The sequence below is a fragment of the Lynx rufus genome, unplaced genomic scaffold (assembly GCF_022079265.1).
Source record: "Lynx rufus isolate CCGP_SWC_20201006 ecotype Redwood Valley unplaced genomic scaffold, mLynRuf1.p SCAF_24, whole genome shotgun sequence".
In the NCBI taxonomy this organism is placed as follows: domain Eukaryota; kingdom Metazoa; phylum Chordata; class Mammalia; order Carnivora; family Felidae; genus Lynx; species Lynx rufus.
This window is the reverse complement of record NW_025814839.1, coordinates 134,295-151,716: the sequence shown is the minus strand read 5'-3', so window position 1 is coordinate 151,716 and position 17,422 is coordinate 134,295. Positions and strand designations below refer to the sequence as shown.

Below are 17,422 nucleotides of genomic sequence, written 5' to 3'. Positions count from 1 at the left end.
CTTGTCCTACCCTGAACTTTGCCGTGATGAGTACCCATCAACTCTCCCTGTGGCCCAAACCAGCCAGAGCGTGGCCCCACCACGACTCAGGAGGCCTAATGAATTACCTTCAGGTCTCCTCTCCATTGACCCTTGTCCAAGAAGGCCTGTCCTGATCACAGACACGTTCAGACCTCCTTAAACCCCAGGGACAACCTGACCTCCACCTGACCCTTACTACCCTCGGTGCCACCTGTTTAACTGACACCCTCCCTCTGGACACTAAACTCCTCAAAGGCATGGACGATGCCTGACCTTCCCATCGTTTTGATCCCAGTGGCCTACAAACGTCCGGAACATTCCATGTGCCCAGTAAATATAAATTAATCGATGAGCAAAAGAACAAAAAGGGAGACACAAAAGCCATTAAACTTGATTTCTGCCTTAAACGTGAAAAGCACCCCACCCCCACGGTCTGTAGAACAGCCTCAGATCCAGAGAACTGTTCTGGTGCCCCTGGCTCTGTTCCAGCCGTGCAGGCCTCCTCAGCCTTCTTGAAACATCACGGCCTCAGGGCCTTTGCACAAGCCACCCAGACGTTCCCAGCTACATTGCCCCTACCTACAACACCCATCCCTCTTCTTTTCATACGTCTGGTTCCTTCTCGTTGTCTAGGTTTCAGCTCCAATGCCACCTCCTTAAAGACCACCCTGGATTCCTTTACCTAAAGTGAGCCCCCCCCCCAAAAACCAGAGCTGTCCCACCCTCCCCAGCCCTGCATTATTCCACAGTCAGCATACCCCCGCCTTGCAACACCGTGTTTGCTTTGCGCGCCGCCCGTCTCCCCTCAGCCCACGGGATCCCACAAGGCAGGGGCCCGGCGTGACGTTTGCTGATACGTGTGTCCCCACCCTGCCCCAGGAGGCCGTGGGGACACCAGGCTGGCTGCAGGGAGGCATAAAGCAGACCCCTCGTGTCCCGACCAGTCCCGCCCGGCCCAGAGCAGCTGCCGCGTGCCTGAGAGCCCTACGTGGCTGGTGGAGCCTGGCCCGTGGCCGGCCCAGCCTTGCCAAGAGGTCCAGCCCCACTGTGGGCTCAGGGGTGGTTGCAGGTGACGCCTGCACAAGCCCCACGTTGACAGCAGGTGCGTGGAGTTCTGCCCGGGTTCGAATCCCAGTTCTGCCAGCTGCCCGCCGCCATGACCTTGGGCAGGTCACTTACCTTCTCCGTGCCCCAGCCCCCCCCCCCCGCACCTACAAACCGGAGCTGATAACAACAGTCCTATCCCAGGGCCGCCACAGGAGTAGATGAGTCAGCGTATCCGGCACACTCAGATCACAGCCTGGCATGGGACAAATGCTCGGGAATCGCTCGAAGTGAAGTCAGTGTCGGGGCGCCTGGGTGGCTCAGTCGGTTACGCGTCCGATCCCGATTTCGGCTCAGGTCGCGATCTTGCAGTGGGGAGATCGACCCCCGCGTTGGGCTCCACACTGAGCGCGGAGCCTGCTGGGGATCCTCTCTCTCTCCGTCTTTCTCTCTCTGCCCCACCCCCGCGCACACTCTCTCTGTCACTTAAAAAAAACAATTTTTGGGGGGCGCCTGGGTGGCTCAGTCGGTTGAGCGTCCGACTTCAGCCAGGTCACGATCTCGTGGTCCGTGAGTTCGAGCCCCGTGTCGGGCTCTGGGCTGACGGCTTAGAGCCTGGAGCCTGCTTCCGGTTCTGTGTCTCCCTCTCTCTCTGCCCCTCCCCCGTTCATGCTCTGTCTCTCTCTGTCTCAAAAATAAATAAAACGTTAAAAAAAAAAAAAAAACAATTTTTTTTAAGGGAATCAATGTCAACGATGGTGATAATGGCAAACTCAGGCAAGCCAGCGGTCAGGAAATGTCAGCTTCGGTCCTAAATACGGTACCTGCTCTGTGCTAGGCCCTGTTTGGAATGCTTGACTCATACTGATTCCTACGAGCTAAGTTTCTCATTGCTCCATGGGCTTGTTCCAGGTCTTCCAGGCAGCCCTCCCAGATTGCTCTAACACCCAGGAGCACCCTGAAGACGCGCAATGCCTCCCGTGAGTCTGTCCTCGATTCCTCTGCATCCCAGGCGGCGGCGAGGGGCAGGGAGAGCACCCAAACCCCACGACCTCCAAGTCAGCAGCGGGGAATGCGTGCCCCACGCCGGAGCCTGTGCCAGAAACGCAGGCCCTGTCTGGCTGCACGAGCCCACCCCCCGGAAGTGAAGGGCGCTCCCGCCCTGCAGTCTGCGGGTCGATTCCTCCGGAGAGGCCGGGCATCTCAAGGGCACCGAAGGTCAGATGTCCCAAGACACAGGGCGCAGCGTGAAAAGAACAGGCGTCGACTGTGGCTGGGGGTCTCGGGCCCGCACGGACGGCACGTGAGAAGAGCACCGCTCCCCAGCCAGCCCCAGCCTCCCCGTCCCCAAAATGGGGTGGGCACAGCCGCTCTCCTCTTCCCACCAGACAGATGGCTGGCCGGGCTCGCCTGGGGCACGCACGGAGGACGGCAGCCCCCCTCCGGTGGTCTCCGTCCCCCGAACCAGGCGGGAAAAGCAGGTTAGAACGTCCCCACCAGTGACCTCACTCGAGTCCGGCCACCCCCCGGAACCTCGGTTTCCTCATCTGGAAAATGGGTCTCACGGTCATCAACACAGTCCCACAGGCAGGACGGGGAGCGCCCAGAGCGCCAGGACACCAAAGCCGCCAGAAGGGAAACAGAAGATCTAGAAAGAAGAAGCTATTCTAATTTCAGCAAGGGGCTTAAGCGCTTGGTCTCTAAGCGAAACACAATTTTATCGTATGGTTCAGAAAAATGGTTTCTGTTCGGATTTATAGCGATCGCGGAAGGCAGGCCATAATCTTTTCAGCATGCGAGCCTCTCGAGGTCTCGAGCCACCCTAAATTAGCATCTCCCTCGAAGGGACGTGCCGAGGAGACATCAGTAAACGCACAAAGCCTTAACACAGGGCTCAGCCCGGGACGGACTGGCCTAAGTCCCACGCAGGACGACCGGGAGACTGAGGCAGGAGAACGGGAAGGAGGTGGGCGCCGGGGCAGACAGCCTGGGTTCGAACCTCACTGGCTGTGTGACCTCAGGCAGGCCGCCTAACCTCTCTGTTCCTCAGTTTCCTCATCTGTAAAGTGGGGACAATAACAATCTCTGCTCTCCAGGGGATTTTGGGAGATGAAATTACGACCTATAAAGTACAACACAATTACGATTATAAACTCTGCTGTTATTACTGTCAGTTACAACAGTTTCAAGACCTGCATAGGTTATTAAACCCGACTGCGGGAGGCAGACGAGCCGGCCTGAATCCTGGGCGCCAGGGGGGCCCCATCACCAGGCTCAGTGGGAGCCCCTGCAAGGCAGAGCCTCCCCCCTACCTCCAGCTGGGGCAGGGATTACCGTCAGATGGAAGGAGACGCACGTCGGAGCCAAAGATTAAAAACAAGTACAATTATCGGGCAGGCATCCATCCATAATTATAAATTTGATGTAATTAGGCACCCCACTAACTTCATTACTTATTTATTTACGGGATTGCTTATTTAATTTACGGGCCTCCTTCCCCGAAAAGTCATCTTGGCTAACACCCCTCAGGCGAGGGAGGAGGAGGAGGAGAAGGCTCCCCTCTTTGTCCCCACCTCCATTCCTGGGTTTCCGTATGTCAGGCTCCTGCCTTGCCCCAAAAATAGCTCCCCAGAAGGCCTGCGTGACTTTGCCCAAGACGACGGGCTCGCGCCAGGCCTGACATTCACTCAGCGGTGCCGACAGACAGAGCTTGACCCGGAAGGAGTGATAAGCTCACCAAGCCCCCCCCTCTCCAGCAGAGGAAGCCCTGGAGGGCTGGGGGGGTGGGGGGGTTGTGGCCCTGCCCGGCCACCAACCTGGCACGACCCTCTGGACCAGCAAAGACCATCAGCTGGCACTTTCCAGCTTCAAGGAGGAGAAAGAGCACTCAGCCCTTGCAGAAGAACTTCAGATAAGTCACCTGACCTCTTCGAGCCTCCGCTTCCTCATCTGTAAAATGGGAGCGTTAAGAACAACACCCACAGCTAGCTAAGCCCCAAAGCCCAACTGCTGATGCCCAGCATACCCCTGGGTCTCAGCCACTGCAACGAGGCAAGAAAAAGCAGGAAGAGGCACAGACTTTCTAGCTTTGTATCTAAAAGCCCCAAACTGCCAACGACCGACGTGCCCCAAACTCAAGGATGGATAAATGAGCTGTGTGGCACATTCATACGTGGAATATTACTCGGCGATTAAAAAGGAGTTACTGATACATCCCAAGACACGAACACCTGCCAAAAACATGCACAAAGAGGCCAAACACACAAAAACGCACTCTGCATAATTTTGTGACGAAAACCTAGAAGATTCTAGAATTTCCGTGGTGGCAGATCAGTGGGTGCGTCCGGCGGGGGGGGGGAGGCGGGTTCTTGTGGAGTAGATGGAGACACTCCGTATCTAGAGTGTTCTCGTCGTCACGTGAGTGGTTTCCATCGTCCACACCCATGGAACGGAACTCTCAAAATGGGTAAGTCTTGCTCAATCTCAATAAGGCTGATTTTTGTTAACCGCGAAGGAAAACGCATACATACGTGTCAGCACCACTAACCCCACTCGGGTGCCCGGAGAGTGCTTCCCCGCTTCCGGGTCAGGTCTGCCATTTCCTGCACTGTCCTCCCCAGTTCTCCCAAGCCCCTGATTTATGAGCCTTGGACAAGGAAGGTCAGGGTCGCATCCCAGATTTATCCCTTCCTTGCTGGGTCATTTAGGGCAAATCACTTTGCCTCTCTGCCTGTCAGGCTCCCCATCTACAAAAGCAGGGTTATAAATAGCACTCTCCTCGGAGAGTTATTGTAGAATAAAATGAACCGAGGTGAAAAGCACCAGCTGCGGGCCGTGGCATACAGCAGGGGCCTCATTATTGCTGCTGCAAAATGATGAGCGGGCAAGCACCATGCCCGGCGTGGCCAGGGCTGGCCAGGATTCTGGTCCCCCCCGCCCCGACCCAAGACACACGAGACCCCCACCAGACAAGACTCCAGGCCCGGGCAGCGACCCCCATCACTGACAGCTCCCAGCTGCCGGGGCTCCAGGCTGGTGTCCGGAACAGGACAAGGCTCCCTGACTCCACCCAGGAGGGCAGACACAAAAGGGGGGGGGGGGTGTCCTGCGGCGAGGGGCTGGCCCTGAGGGCAGGACAGGACCCGGGAGGTCATTTGGGGACAGGAGGTGGCCAGCGGAGAGGGTATCCCGGTGGAGAAGGACACCTCGGTGGCCTGGCCATCGCACGCACGCTAACTGAGGTAGGACAAGGGTCAGCCTGAGGCCCCCGCTTAGGAAAGAGAAAAGGGATGACAGGGACCAGGGGACAGCTTCTGCGCCGGCTCACACGGGCCCGCCTGCCCAGGGCGGCTCCTGCTTCCCTGTGAGTGATGGAGCGGGCAGGCAGCACCTGGGAGCCATGGCAGGAAGGGGCGTCCCCCGGGCCCGATTAGAGGGCCAGCCGCAGGCAGACATGCTCAACTGTCAGCCCCGTCCTCCCAGCCTGCCATCAGAGGCCCCATTAATTGCTGTCATTTGAGGGTGGCCTGTGGGGAGAAGGAGGGGGGCTGCAGGAAGGGGGTTACAGGGAGGAGGGCAGGCAGTAAAGAGGGGAAGGAGACGGGGGAGGGGGGCAGCAGGGTCAGGGGGAGGAGGGGGGAGGAAGGAAAGGACGGGGAGGGACAGCTCGCCCAGGGCTGGCGCTCACCTCCTCCGCCCCGCGGAGGGACCCGAGCGCCGCCCAAGCGGGGACAAAGCCAGCGGACCCACTGCCCAGGTGGCGCAAATGGAGTGCAGAGGGGGGCGACCCTGCAGGGCCAAGGCCCACGAGTCTTCCCCCTTCCCCGCCCCCCCCCCGACATAGCCACCCGGGCACCTGTCTGCCTGCAGGTTGGCTGGTCCCCATCTGCTCTCCCCAGGGTAGCAGAAAGCCTGGCCGCCCCAGTCCCCGTCCACCCTTCCCCGACCCCTCACCCCGCACCTGTGCACCACACGGGAGAGGCCCGAGGCACAGGCAGAGCCCGCCTGCCCGCCTGCGATGCCAGGAGACCCCCCGCCCCCCGCCACACGGGTCGAAACCTCCGTCTGCCTCAGGGGCCCCCACACCAAACACCATCTCCTCCGGCACCAAGATTCCAGGGCCGGGCGGCCTGAGCTCAAATCGTCCCCCTGCCACCTGCCCTCTTGGTGCCATCACGTCCCCTCCCTGTGCCTCGGTTTCCTCACCTACAGAACAGGGCGACATTAATCCCCATCTCGTGCGGTCGCTCCAAGGATTAAATGAGATAATTCCACGAGGCGCTGAGAAGGGGGCGTCGGGCAACGTGAGGGTCGCGAGCGTTTGCTGCTGCTGTTACATTATCGCCCTGGACGCCGGTCCCCCTTGGCCTTCACACGCGTCCCCTGCGACCTGTGTACCGTGGTTCTTTCTCAGAAACGCCTGCTCCCCCACGCCCGGCTCTGGCCCCCCACACCCCCCCAGGTGAGGTCCCAGACAGGCCTTCAAGCTGCCATCCAGGAGCCCCTCCGTCTATACATCCGCCCTGCCCCCGTGCCCACCCCCGGCGACCCCCCTCCCAGCCGCCCCTGCCTGTCCCCAGACGGGCCTTGTCTCTGGGCTAAGGAGCCACTTGGGTCCCGCCAGGGGCTCCTGGGACCCCCTCTGCCCCCTCCCCCATCTGTCTGCCTCACTCCTTCCTCAGACGTGATGGATCGCCCCAGAGGAGGAAGCTAAGTGCTTGCAGACAAAAAGCCCTTTTATCGTCCTCGGGTGGGCCACGGCATGACAAGCAGATAACTCAGCCATGGGAGGAAGGCTCCCCATTAGGCCAGGGAGGCAGATTGATGGAGGACCAAGGGGCGGAGGAGGAGGAGGAGGAGGAGGAGGAGGAGGAAGAGAAACCACCCCCAGCCAGACTGCCTTCCTTCAACTTCAAAGACACCCAAGCCTGGCGGGGCTCTTCCCTTTGGGGGGACTGAGTGTGGCCCGTACCTCCCCGCCTGCAAGAGGAGACCCGCTGCTGGGGGCCCAGGGCCCGGCCCAGGAAGCAGGCAACCCACCAGCCTGCTTAGCCCTCCTGCCTCCTGGGGGAGGGGGGCGGGGGGAGCGCAAAGGCTCAGGAACTAAGGAGAGAAGCCCACCCAGATCTCACACGGCCTCCTGCAAACCCAGAGGCCCGTCCCACACTGCCTCAGGGCCTTTGCACGAGCTGTTCCCTCTTCCTCCAGAGACCCACACGCTCCCTTCCTCCCCTCCAGCAGGTCTTGGCTCAAATGTCACCTTCTCCAGTGGGACCGTCCTGACCACCCCCCTTTGAAGCAGCCCCCAGCCCGCCCACACACTTCCCCGCCCCTTCTCTGCTGGCTCCTGGCACCAACGCCCCCGCCACGGGACACCCTGGGTATGTGACTTGCTCGCTATGTCTCCACCCTACCCAGAGCTCCGTCTCTACCCTCCGGAACAGTGCCTGGCACACAGTAGGTGCCTCAGAAATAACGGTTCTGTCTTCCGAAGGGAATAACACACACCTCTTGGGACCAGCCAGCTCGGCCTGCCGAGCCCAGCTGTGTGCCCAGCAGTGCCTCGACGGCCCCCGTAGGACACCCACTTGACAGACGAGGAAACCGAGGCACGGAAGCAGAGGCGCACCCAGGTCTGCGGGAGGCCCACCCGCTGCGGAACCGCCCGCGGAACCGGAACCGAGGACAGCAGCCTGGGGCCGAGTATCAGGGAAAAGGACCAAAGCTCCAGCATCGCGGCCTCAGGGAGACCCTGTCCCACCTCTCAGCCTCAGTTTCCCCCTATGCAGAATGGAGCTGCACAGGGGACCCCAGCAGTCCCTCCTAGGTCCCCGCTCTGATGGGAGGCGCTTGGGAGCCCAGAGGAGCAGAAAGCACCAGATCGCAGCCCTGTCGGGTCAGCCTGGGGGCTCTGCCAGCTGCTCAGACGCCCTCAAACCCTCCTGGGGGCCAGGCCCGGCCGGCACCCCCTGCCTGCCCCCAGAGGAACAGCTCTGTCAGTAAGAGGGAAAGACGCGGGGAGCAGTGAACGAGTGCTAAGCCCCGCAGGCTCACGAAAGCCCAGGAGCCCGGGCAGACGGGTGCTCAGTGTCACAGAGCCCCAGAGACAGGAAGGGACCCAGCCGCCACCTCCAGGGGGCCACACCCACTGACCGCCCCCTCCGCAGGGGCTCACCTCGGGACCCGGGAGCCCCCTCCCCACCACCCCTCTGGGAGGCATGTCCCTCTACTCCCCCGAATCCCCCAAGTCTTGGGGACGGGGATGTCGTGTCCCTGTCACGCCCACCAGGGTCTCCTGGGATGTGGCCTGTCTCTGCCAGGCCTGGGTCAGCGGTCTGTCCTCCCCCAGCCAAGCCCCACGACCCCAGGGATGGGGACCGGGCACAGGGAGAGGGGGCCGTGGATTCCTCTCCCTCGGCTGCAAAGCCTCCCAGCTGCTTAAGAAAAATACAAAACCGTTGAAATCTTAGCAACAGCCCCCTCATCACCAATCCTGGGGGGGACTTGATTGATCGAGGCACAGGGCAGTGTGGCCCAGGGTCACGCAGATAATAAGTGGCTGAGGGAGATCTGCACTCAGGCAGCCAGACTGCAGAGTCCCCGCTCAGGAGCCCTGTGCCTCTCAGGTAAACCTCAGTAAATAGAGGGGCGCCTGGGGGGGCCGGGCTGGTTAAGCGTCCAACTCTTGATTTCAGCTCGGGTCATGATCTCACGGTCCAGGGGTGGGAGCCCCGCGTCGGGGGCTCTGTGATGACCGTGGGAAGCCCGCCTGGGATCCTCTCTCCCCCTCTCTCTCTCTCTGCCCTCCCCTGCTCATGCTCTGTCTCTCTCTCTCAATAAAAAACTTAAAAACGTTCTTTTTTTTCTAACCCGCGAAATAGCAAAGACGCTGTGTGCCAGCCAGGCCCGTGTCCGAATTCCCAGCTCCACACACGACCCACTGCCGGACTGCCTTCCCACTCCCCCGACATCCCAAACCCTGCCCGCGCCCCGGTCCCCCCGGTGCGGGAGAGGCCCTGCCGTCCAAGGGACCAGGTGGAGGGGCGGGCAGTTTTCACAGACCTGCCGCATCCGGGCCCCAGTCTGTCTGCTGCCACATGAGCAGGTTGGGGCAGAACCCGCCAGGATCCCTGGGAGGCTCTACAAAGGTTTGAGTCCCGGCTCTTAGCTCCCAGCCGCGATCTGGGACAGGCGACCTACCTGTGCCTCGGCTTCCCTGCTCGTAAAACGAGGCCGAAGGTCCGTTCTGACGCCTGTGCAGCCCTGTGCATCAGCTGCTGCCCCGACCCCTTCCACAGGCCCCACCCTCCCCGAGCCTGCAGCCACCTTCGGAGCACAGACGCTGAACCCCTGAACCCCAAGACAGAGAAAGCCCACCACCCCACATCCACACTGCCAGGGACTGCCCCTTCTCTCGGCCGTCATGCGCCATCCCCAGGGGACCCCCCCCAGCCCCCCCCAAGGTGTTCCCCACCCTGAGCAACCCTGGGGTGCCAGGTCCCACCCCACAAGGCCACACCGAGCCCCCAACCCCATCCACGAGGAGGAGCCTGGCTTCCCCGGCGACTCCCGACCCCGCGCGTGAGGAGGTCCCGGCGATGCGAATCTGCTAGGGACACAGGGAGAGGGGACAGACGTGAACCTACCAGAAACGGCCTCCGGTGACGCTGAGTCCTCAAAGAGCCCGGGAGACCTGCAGGAGAAAAGAGAAGCCTTGTTAGCGAAGAGTCAGCGGCCCCTACCACACGCGGGCCACAGATGGCACGGCCACGTCGGCGTGTGGGCAGGGGCGGCAAAGCCCGTGGTCCACGCCCGATGCCCTGCACGGGCACGGCCACCCCACTTGACGGAGAGGGACACCGAGCCTCCGAGAATCAAAGTCTCGCGCCCCCGGTCCCAACACTAGGAAGTCACCGAGCTGGGGTCCCAACCCGGGCCGTGTGGTTATAAGGCAGCCTCTACCCCGGCAGGGCCACTGAGGAGCTGCGGGCCCCGATCACGGTGAACCCCCCCCCCATCCCGAGTGTCCAGAATAGATAAAGGACACCCACGAAGAAACAAGAAAGAGACAGCGAACCCGAGATGCTTCACAAAAGTGGATACAGACGGCCCAGAAGCTTATGAAAAGGTGCCCGATGTCACTGGTCGTTCGGGAAAGCGCAAGTTAAAACTGAGAGCCCACGACACGGCCACCTGGACGGCTGAGATCACAGACAGACAGGCACCAAGTGTCTCGCGACCACGGGACCCAGCAATCCCACCCCTGGGCCTTTACACGTGACCAACGAAACCACGGCTCCTCACAAAGACTCCAGGCCCGTGTCCGTTAACAGCTTTATACGTAATCACAAAAAAAACGGGACGCCTGGGTGGCTCGGTCGGTTAAGCATCCTGACTCTTGGTTTCGGCTCAGGTCATGATCTCGGGGTTCATGGGATCGAGCCGCACGTCGGGCTCTGTGCTGACGGTGTGGGACCTGCTGGGGATTCTCTCTCTCTCTCTCTCTCTCTCTCTCTGCCCCTCCCCCACGCCCACACTTGCTCTGTCTCAAAAATAAATAAATAAACATTAAAAAGAAAAAACTGACGACAACCCAGCTGCCCAGCAACAGGTGCACCCCGGAGTATCTCCTCCACAATACAACATGACAAGCTACGGGAGCACACAACCGGAAGGGGGAACCGCAGGCTAACGGGCTGAGCACAGCCAGGTTCAAAGGGCAGCACACGGTCCCCGCAGATGATTCTGAGAAAGGCCACGCTCGACTTGCGCAGGGAGAGAGAGGTCCACAGAGGTGGTCACACCAGCACGGGATGAAGGGGCCTCCCACAGAAGCTAGGACGCTGATCACCGCCGGGGAGAAGGCAGGTGGCCACGTGGTGTCCCCTTTATGATTATTCACTAATTTGCAACCACGGGTGTTTGCGTTCTTTATCGCGTTAGCTTCTGCACGAAGCAAAAAAAAAAAAAAAAAAATAGGCTAATGGGCAGAGCACTGGGGAGAGAGTCCAGAAACCTGGTTCTGTTCCCACTAACGGCTGTGACCTTGGGCAAACCCCCGGCACTCTCTGAGCTCAGTCTTCCCATCCAGAAAGTGGGCCCTCTCCCCACGACGGCCCTCCGGCCCACTCATGCGCAAACATCTCGGTATCCAGGGGGCCATAAGGAGCCTCTTCTCCACCTGTGCCGCCCCCCAGGGATCAGAGGCAAGTGGCACCAGGGACACCTGCTCTCACAGTGCTGGGGACAGCTCCACGCAGTGCTCGGGCTCCGCAGCCAAGCTCCCCGGGTTCCAACCAGGGGCTCTGCCCCTTCTAGCTGGAGAGGAGCGGCTTCACCTCCCGTGCCTCAGTGTCCCCATCTCTAAAGTGGGAACGGTGGTAAGTTCACTGGCCTCAGAGTGGACCCCTGCAGCCGCTCAATTACCGCTGGGTGCGACCATTACCCACGGGCTGGTGGCGACGCCCCAAGAGCCTGTCTGCCCAGGCAGGCCCTTCAGATCCCAAAGACCCCTACAAGGGGCAGCTGAAGGAGGCTCATGGGAGACAAACCCACCCCTTCTCTCCAACGCCTTCTTTTTTTGTTAAGTTGTTTTGTTTTGTTTTTTTACGATGCCCCAGGCTTGGCACTTGGCCCTGCCTCCTGCCGCCGCTCCAGAGACAGGCCTCAAAGGAAAGCTGGGAAGGGCGAGGGCCCAGGCACGTCCCCATGGCCATCTTGATCCGGGCTCCCAAGGGTCCCGAAAAGGGCTCAAGCAAGGTCAGGCCCAGCGGGCGCTCCCTCCAAGCGACAGCTGGGGGCCCTGACCCCCCTCCTTCCTACCTTCTGCCTTCTCCTCCCGTCTCCAGCCGGCTCCTTCTCCAACCCCCAGCCAGACACACAGCCCCGGGCAGCGTGGGGTCAAGACCAGCCCGGCCAGCCCCAGGGTCACACGGCCCCGGGGGGAGACACCGAGCCTCGTGACTGAGCAACAACAAGCCCCGAGAGTGGATCCCAACCTAGAGGATTCACCGGGGCTTCCCAGGAGAGGACGCAAGGTGCGGCGGGGGCGGCCGGGGGCGGCCGGGGGCAGAGAACGCGGGACAAGGCGCTGGGGTGGGAAGGACCCCGGAGCCGCGGCTGGAACAGACTGAACGCGCGGACGCAGGGAGACATGGCTGGTCACAAAGAGCCCTGCAGACAGTGGCTTCAGCCCCAGGGCAGTGAGACCCCCACGAGGCTTCTGCAAGCCGTGCAGTGGAGAGTGCGCGGGGGTGGAAGCGGGTGGCCCGGAGAGGCTCCCGGGCCCGTCTAGGCGGGCCACCCGCGGAGGCGGGAGAGGTGGACGGGGTGGAGAACAGAACCCACCGGGCGGGAATGGGGGGAGCGTGGCTTCCCACTCCGGATGGGGGAGCAGACGGGGAACCCCGGTCAGCTCTGGGCAGGGGAGGGAAGAAGAGAGACGGCCTGCCACCTGCGCCCTGTCTGCGTTCCAACTGCTTCCCGAGCGGCGCCTCGTGTGATCCTCACGACCAGCCGGGGCCTCCGTTTTCCGGCCCGGGCAGCTGAGGCTCAGAGACTGGAGGTAACTGCCCCAAGGTCACACAGCCGCAAAGCGAACGGGCTGGGATTCGAAACCAGGCCCACGTTCCCTGGCTGGTGGGGGCCAGGGCGCGAGGCCGGGCACAGATGGCCGTGGGGGAGCTCCCACAGCAGGGACAGGGCTCGCACCTCCCCGGGCAGAGCCGCACCCCAGGAACGCCCTCAGCCGGGGTCCTCTCCGGGAGGGGACGCCACGAAGCCCCATGCCCGACAGGCCAGGGAGCAGCCACCGGGGCCCGGCCGCACCCCACACCCCTCGCCCTCACCCACGCCGGTGCTCACACGCATGCACTTGTTCCCGCCCGTGCACACCCTCGGCCGCTCGCCCGCCGGCTTGGTGCCCCGTCCACTCACGTGTGCTCCCCCCGGCCCACGCTCACGGGCACCTCCCTCTCGCTCACACCACGCAGGCTTCACTCGCTGGGCAACGGGGGACAGGGCGCCCTTCCCCATCCACCCCCCACCCCCACCCCGGACAGTCCCGGCCCGGCCCAGGCCACACAGGCTGAACTCCAGCCCCCCCCCCCCCCCGTCCCCCTCCTCTCCCAGGGGCTGACCAGATTTGTCTCCCAGCAAAGCGGACCCAGGGAGGACTCCCTCTCCCAAACCCACTGCAACCCTCGCTCACGTATCTCACCGGCCCCCAGGGCCCAGGGGCTGAGACCTGCCCCTCCCCCCGCAGCCCCCAAAAAGCCCCCTCAGGCCTCTGCCAAATGCACCCTCGCCCTCCTTCTCTGCCCTCCCAGGCCTAGCACAAGCGCCGGCTCTTCCTCCTCCAGGAAGCCTGCCCAGATCACCCGAGCCACGGAGGCCAGCCCGAAGTGTCCGTCCGCTCTGCTCAGAGACAGGGAGCCACACGCCCGAGGCCACAGAGCTGGGAGAGGAGAGCAACCAGGGCTCAAACCCCGAGGTGGATACTCTGCTTGGACCAGGACACCGTCACCCCTCGGCTTGGCAAAGCTCCCGCCCGGGGACGCAGCCATGAATACAAAAGATGACGGTTCTGGGTGGACACAGCCACAGGCACCGGCACCCACACGTGACCAGGATGGCTCCGGAGGTCAGGGACGGACAGAAACCAGAGCGAACCTGCGCTAATGACGGGGCGGGGGAGGGGGCAGGGAAGTCGGGGAAGGTCTCCCCAGGAGGGGCCACAGGAGACCAGGGCCCAAGGTCAGGGGGCAGCTGGGCCCGCAGAGACAAGCAGGAAGGGCACCCAGGAGGAAGGCACAGCACATGCAAAGGCCTGGAGGTGGGAACCAGCTAAGCTGGAAGCAGCCGGCAGGGCCGGAAGGTGGAGAAGAGAACCTGGGCTTTATCTCCAGAGCAAGGTCACGGGACTGGAGCGGCACACTCTGACCTAACCCAAAACTGGGTAGGAGCAGCGTGAGGCAGGGCCAGCGAGGACACCGCCAGGTCAATCCCTGAGGGCTTCCTGGAGGCAGGGGCCTCCTGCCCAGGCCCAGCCTGCTAGCCCCTCAAGGCCCTGGTGATGCCAGGCTTTTACCTCCACCTGCTCCAGGAGCAGACTGCTAAAAGCAGCCCCCGGCCCCCACGAACGCACAGAAGAAATCCTTCCTCCCAGCCCAGCCCCCTCCCAGCCTCCAGCCACGGCGGGCAGCACCCTGGGCAGGGCCCCAGGAGACACGCTTCCTAGGTGTCCTATGAAGGACAGCAGGTGTCGATGGAGCACCCGCAGGGCCTGCAGACGACGGGCAAGCTGGGGCCGGGGGGGAGCCTGGGTTCCTTCCAGTCCCGGCTCATCTCCCTGCGCCTCGGACTCCCCGTCTGTAACCTGAGGGGTGGTGACAGCGCCCCCCACGCAGGGCGCGGTGCCCACGGAATAAGCCAACGCAGGACAGCGCCCAGCATGGCGCAGGTGCCCAAGAAACTTACTGTCGCGACAAACACTTTCAACTTGTCACCACGCGGGGCCCTCAGAGCAGTGCTCCCGAGAGAGGGGGAGAGATGAAGCACGGAACGGTCGCTCACCCGTCCCAAGGGTCTCAGCTGGAAGCAAGTCAAAAGCGAGAACCCTCTCTTGACTCTCCTAGGAGCCCTGCAAATTCCTCCCTGACGTGCTCGTTTCACAGTGAGGCAGACTGAGGCCCGAATCAGACAGGTCTGTGCCCACAGCTTGCCTGGGAACACCTGACAGCAAGTGGTCTCTCCAGAGAACTCCTACATATGCCTCAAAGCCCAGCCCCATCATGCCCTCTCCCCTCCCCCCCCCCCCCAATGAGTAAGCCTCTCCTGACAGTCCAGGCACGTTCGGGCCCTCACAGCCACCCACTCTGCCCAAAGGCCCTGTCTGGCCACCCTTATAACAGACCCTGGGGCCCCCGGGAAAGGACCTGCTCCGTCTGAGGCCGCAAGTCTTTACCCAAAGCCAGATTCGGAATGCAGCCAGCAAGGCGAGGCTCAGAGTAGAAGAGGCTGGGTACAGAGGAGGGGCCGGTGCCAACAGTATGGTGTGCAGCTGAGAGACGGCCTGGCACCCAGGGGGCCCAACCAGCTCAAACAGACCTGGCACACAGCGGGGCCCTGGGCCTGCGCTGTCCTCCACCAACCCCCTCTCCCCACAGACAAGCACCCCCCATCCACCCCCACACCCACCGGCGTCCCACCCTCGCGTACAAGCCCGGCGGCCCTCTTCCTCCAGGCAGCCCTCACTCCCTCACGCTCGGCCGCATCCAGCCTGGCAGCAGGTCACAAAACTGATCGTAAGCGTGGTCGCAACTGACGTTTAGCTGCTCAGGGACGGCCCCGGGCTGAGCCTTTACTCCCTTAACTCCGACGACCCTTCAAACAGCTTCTTCATTGCCCCCACTTTACAGAGGAGAAAACTGAGGCCCAAGGAGGTGGAGTCGGAGAGTGGAGAAGTCAGGACGGGAGCCCAGGCGGACTTCAGCCCTGCACGGGGCGGGGGCGGGCTGAGCGTGAGGGACGTCACCGTCGGGGGCGCCCTCTCCCCATGTTAGCTCAGGCTCTGGGCCAGGCATTGGTGATCGATCCAATGTAACCCTTCCTGCGGCCTCTGCAGCCGCTCCCACCCTTCCCCCCGGTGGACAGACTAAGGTTCCAAGAGGGGACCATACAGCCGGCTGCCACATACCTCAGGGGTTCCCCCCCCCAGAGGGCAGGGTGCCCTCGATGCAGTGCAGAGGCACAGACCGGGGCCCTACAAGGTGCCACGACTCACCCGCAGCATCCCTACTCCCCGGGATGACTCCCAGTCATCACCTCCTGCCCAGGGCCGCCCGCGGGCAGGGCTGGGACCAGGTCCCCCTGCCCAGCTCTGCTGCTCCGGGGCAGGGCCCTCAGCCCCCAGCCCTCAGAAGGGGATGCTCCGGCTACAGCCTGCACCTGCCCACTTCAAACCCGCTCAGCAGGTCAAGTCCTACAAAACCACCTGAAGCCCAGGGGCCACTGCAGTGCCCGCCCCTTTGAGAAAGGGAAAGGGACGGCCACGAGAGCCTCCTCATGGCCACAACAGCCAGCAGAGTCAGCCGCGCCAGAGAGCTCTACAGAGGCCCTGTGCTGGACCCCAGGGGCCCGCAGATCCGGGCACCGGCCCCCAAGGGACCCCAAGTGCGCCCAGCAGGTTGGATCTCGGGGATTTCAGGCACAATATGATCCAGGCTCCAGGCTGGAAGCAGGCCAGGGCCCCGAGGCGTCTGGGGGTGGGAGGTGGCCGAGGAGGACCGAGGGAGGGCCGCCTGGGCCACCCGGCACATCTTTTCACATCAGGTCAACAGGGGCCAGGGGTGGCCCATCCCCTTCACTGTGGTGGCCAGCAGCCCAGACAGCCGGGGCGGGAGGCAGGCTCCGCAGCCCTTCCATTTAGAAGCCACTGGGACATTTTATTTTCCTTCTCAAGTGACAGCTGAGGCGTGCCGGCCCGCGCCGGCTCTCCTAGAAGCTGCAGAGAGGCAATCACCGGGAGTTCACCGGGTCTCTGATTCCCCACCGGACTGCGGCAGCCAGCAGCTGCTGGGGGGGCCGGAGGCGGGGGCACGCGGGCCACACTGAGCTCTCTCCTCCCCATCCCTCCCCCACCTCCCAGGACAGGGGCAGCCACATCAAGGCCAGGGGAGCGGATGTAAGTGGACGGGGCCTTGGGTAGGACAAAGGAGGGAAGGGGCGGCAGGGAGGGGGCCATTAGTGGCTGCAGGGCGGGGCTGGGGGCTGCTCTGTCCAAAGGGGCATGCGGCTCAACCAAGGGGGGCGGAGGCCACTCAAGGGGACCCACGGTCCAGGCAAGGAGGGGGCTCAAGGGGTCAGGGAGAGAAGGGAGGACACTGCCGGAGCACCGCCCCCCGCCCCCAAGTGCACACAACCACACCGGCCCGCCCACTGCCAGGCCCTGGGCCATCCCCACGGCCCAGCAAGGGGGACACTGTCCTGACCTCATTTCCAAGATGGGGAAACCGAGGCCCAGAGAGGTTCAGCAGCCCACGAGATGGCACAGCCCTCGAGGGGAGGGGAGACTGGAACCTGGACTGGAACCAGTCCTCCACCCTCCACACCCCCAACTGAGCCCCAGACATGCTTCTCCAAAGCCTCCTGCCCATCTCCTCGCCCGGGGCACGGGGCCATCTACGGAGACGGCAACCAACAGGAGAAATCAGACGCCAGGAAGGAGCCGGGGTATCGACTGTTTCTGGAGGGAAGGGGGGCGGCCGGCGGCCCAGGCGCAGAGCTCCGGCAGCCTGGCTTCCGGCCCGGCGCAGGCCAAGGCAGGGCAGGCCAGGCCGGGAGGGCCAGGGGCTTCCCT

General features: G+C 62.9%; 1 protein-coding gene across 1 annotated transcript in view; it reads right to left on the bottom strand.

Moving 5' to 3' along the window:
- Positions 1-9,747, bottom strand: part of NCOR2 (nuclear receptor corepressor 2) — a 182,405-nt gene extending 172,658 nt beyond the window's left edge. Inside the window, 1 exon segment of the mRNA XM_047088379.1 lies at positions 9,711-9,747. The gene's annotated coding sequence lies outside the window, so the exon portion shown is untranslated.
- Between the last annotated feature and the right edge of the window lie 7,675 nt (positions 9,748-17,422).